The 3979-nt window shown below is 38.9% G+C and overlaps 1 pseudogene; it reads left to right on the forward strand.

Annotated features, from left to right (window-relative positions):
• Positions 1–381: 381 nt before the first annotated feature.
• Positions 382–3566, forward strand: LOC120202663 (annotated as a pseudogene).
• The last annotated feature ends 413 nt before the right edge of the window (positions 3567–3979 follow it).

Consider the following 3979-nt stretch of genomic DNA (forward strand, 5'->3'; position numbering starts at 1 on the left):
ATCAATCCAGATTTCGCTATAGAAGCAAGTCATGATAAAAATAAAGTGCGAAATAACAAGATACTACAAGGTGGACCAAATATGAATTTCTCAAATATCAAATAAAGTTTGACAACACAGAGAAAAAGAAGAAAAGATATAGCAAAAAAAAACATAAAAAAGAGAGAAAAGAAAGAAAGAAAAAAAGAAAGAAAGAAAGAAAGAAAACCAATCAAATACTTTATGACGAGCGATTCAAAGATTTTGAATCAATTCGCTAGAAGATCAGAGAACACAAAAAAAAAAAAAAAAATAAAAGGAAACGTTTCAACCCTTGTTCATTTAATTAATGCTGATAAAGTTACTAGACTTCCAATTAGCAAACATGGTGTTTTCTTATGTATGAACAAACTTCGAAATGAACACAGATACCTTGGTGGACCCTTTGATGTGGAATCTCTTGTGGAGAATCTACTTGGACAACTTGCTGGAAATCAGGCAATTCTAGTCAATGTGTACGATATTACGAACTCTTTGGATCCCCTGATCATGTATGGTCACCAAAATCAAGATGGTGGCTTTGGTTCATGAAAGCAAGCTTGATTTTGGTGACCCGTTTCGGAAGCATAAAATGATATGCAGGTATGTGTATTACTGATACTTCTTCTCAAGGTTGATGGACTGACTTGGGTTGTTTTTCAAAGTACTTACCATTCGGCATTCTGAGCAGATATCATCCGAAGGCACCCACACCGTGGACCACCCTGACCACGGCATTCTTATTCTTTGTAATCTGCTTATTAGTTGGCTACATCTTATACGGAGTGGCAATTCAAATTGTTGAAGTTGAGGATGATTTCCACGAAATGCAAGAACTAAAAGTTTGAGCAGAAGCTGCTGATGTTGCCAAATCACAGGTACGTTTATCAAGATTTATCTATTAAGACCTTGTAGGCCCACCCATTTCCAAGCTAAAACTTAAACGTTTTCGGATACAGTTTCTGGCAACAGTTTCTCATGAAATTCGGACTCCCATGAATGGTATTCTTGGTATGTTGCAAATCTGTGAAACGTATGTGTGGACTAACATTTACCAACTTTATCCTAATATGTTCCGACTAATCTTTTAATTGTTGCAGGGATGCTTGTGTTGCTTTTAGATACGGATTTAAGTTCAACACAAAGAGATTATGCTCAGACTGCTCAAGTTTGTGGCAAGGCACTTATAACATTGATAAACGAGGTGCTTGACCAGGCAAAAATTGAAGGCGGGAAGTTGGAGCTAGAAACTGTCTCTTTCAATCTTCGTTCTATCTTCGATGATGTGCTTTCTTTGTTTTCCGAGAAGTCTAGAAACAAAGGTGTCGAGGTAAAATTAGTGCTTCATTTTTCAGTATGTTTCTCTATGTTAGATTGTTCCTAGGCTTAGTGGATGCCTACGAAACGATAAAACTCACTTCGGTTTATAATGCTTGCACTAATTCAGTGCCTTCTTTTTTTCCGTTTTCCTTTCGAATGGTGATGTTCCTCATGCATGCAATGACTCAAATATGGTTAATTATTTGGGAACTGAAGCTGGCAGTCTTCATTTCTGATAAAGTACGGAACTGGTTATCAGGGACTCGGAGAGGTTCAGACAGATAATTACGAATCTAGTCGGGAACTCTGTTAAAGTAAGTAGATTGCTCAACATTCGATCTTTTTACATTCATTTAGTTGGTAAATATGTGTGTTTGACAGTTCACAGAACGGGGACACATTTTTGTTAAAGTTCTAGCTGAAAACGAGAAGCCCGCGACAGAGGCGAAATCTGAAAATTATTTGAACGGAGGACCAGATGAAGGTGTGCTGATATCAGGTGCACGCCATTTCAAAATCTTGAGCGGCTACGAAGCAGCTGATGAGCAGAACAGTTGGGATCACTTCAAGCATTAGTCATGGAAGAAGAGTCACGATATGATGCCTCGATAGACATGGAAGTTGCTGATGAGCTTCTCGGGGTGTCACTTTGATGGTATCTGTGGAGGATACTGGCATTGGGATCCCTTTAATCGCACAGGAGCGAGTTTTCATGCCATTCATGCAGGCAGATAGTTCAACCTCGAGAAATTACGGTGGAACTGGTATAGGCTTGAGCATTACCAAGTGTTTGGTCGAGCTAATGGGTGGTCACATAGGCTTCATTACTCGGCCACAAGTTGGAAGCATTCTCATTCACCACCCATTTGAGAGTTTTAAAAAAGCTTCATATATGATACAAAAAAAAACTGTTTCCGAAGATCTTCCTTCCGGTTTTACGGGATCAAAAGCAATAGTAGTCGATGGAAAACCGGTAAGAGCTGCTGTAACCAGATATCACTTGAAGAGACTTGGTATTCTGGCTGAATTTGCAAATAGTGTCTAAGATTGCAGCTTCTGCATCCAGAAAAATGGTTCTTCTTGTGGGGTATGTTCTTGTCAATTTTACTCTTTACTCCTTTCGGATACTTCTAGCAGTGTCTTTGAATGACCAGAATTCGGCAATTTTTATGCTTTTAACAACATTGAAACGATGTCAGAATGCCAACTAAGATAAAATTATTGGTGGAAAACACATCGCTGCCTTCTATTCATCTTATAATGTTTTAACTCTGTATGGTTGCTTCATTGAATATTGCAGAAGTAAAATACTGCCGGATATAATTCTTGTCAAGAAGGATTTATGGCTTTCCGGAGAGGATGGTGGATCGAGCTTACAAATGTTCAATGGGAAACAAAATGGACATGTATTTAAGTTGCCTAAGGTGATTCTACTTGCAACAAATATTACAAACGCGGAACTCGAGAAAGCAAGGCAGCAGGTTTCGCAGATACGGTGATTATGAAACCAATGAGAGCGAGTATGGTGGCTGCTTGTTTTCAACAAGCGTTGGGGATAGGGAAGAAGAGGCAGCCTGGAAAATCATGTTGAATGGATCTCCAGTCTTTCAGGGTCTACTCTGGCAAAAAAATATTAGTCGTGGATGACAATATGGTTAATCGTCGAGTTGCTGCTGGTGCATTGAAGAAGTTTGGAGCTGCTGTAGAATGTGCTGAAAGTGGAAAAGCTGCACTGAAATTGCTTCAGCTTCCACACTGTTTCGATGCATGCTTCATGGACATTCAGATGCCAGAAATGGATGGGTATGTATACTGCTTTTCCATGCATGTATGTGCTATGTGCACGTATTATGGCTATCAGACCGATATTAGTACCATATGGTTCGTTTCTGATAATTCGTCTGTCCAGTAACCTGATTAACAACCTAGTATTATAAATTTGAATATCAATCATGAATTGTTATTTCAGGTTTGAGGCAACTCGTCAAATTCGAATGCTCGAGGGTCAGGCGAACGAACAGATGAACGGAAGCATCAAAGAAGATTCTGCCAGCAGGGGAGAGTGGCATGTCCCGATATTAGCCATGACAGCTGATGTTATTCATGCCACCTCCCATGAGTGCCTGAAATGCGGGATGGACGGATACGTCTCGAAGCCTTTCAAGGAAGAAAATCTCTATCAGGCTGTTGCAAAGTTCTTCAAATCCAACCCCATTTCATGCTCATAGCTACAACTTCGCCCTATTCGGAAACACGGTGAAAACAAAACTGAAGAAAGATATGCAGGTTGGATTTTTCCGGCGATTTTTCCCCCATCCTACGGGTGCATTTTGGTTTATGCTAACAAATTTATATGTATCCCTGGTTCCTCTAAATTTGTTGGTAGGGCATTTAACACCCAAAAAAAAAAACTAACTAGTTTCTAATATTTGAGGCTTAAACTTTAGGCACAAATAGTTTAGGGTAAGTGCCTAAATGGTCCTGTAAATATTAATTCAATTTGAGATTATCCAATTTGCTAAAGCTAATTATTGGAAGAAAAAAATAGTATAGGTCTCAGAAACTGTCGGGATTTGTTTGATTGGTTCAATGATTTAATCTTTATAATAATAAAAATGTACTCTGATTTAAGTGTCGGAAG

This window comes from Hibiscus syriacus, unplaced genomic scaffold, assembly GCF_006381635.1.
Source record: "Hibiscus syriacus cultivar Baekdansim isolate YM2019G1 unplaced genomic scaffold, ASM638163v2 tig00008994_pilon, whole genome shotgun sequence".
Taxonomy (NCBI): domain Eukaryota; kingdom Viridiplantae; phylum Streptophyta; class Magnoliopsida; order Malvales; family Malvaceae; genus Hibiscus; species Hibiscus syriacus.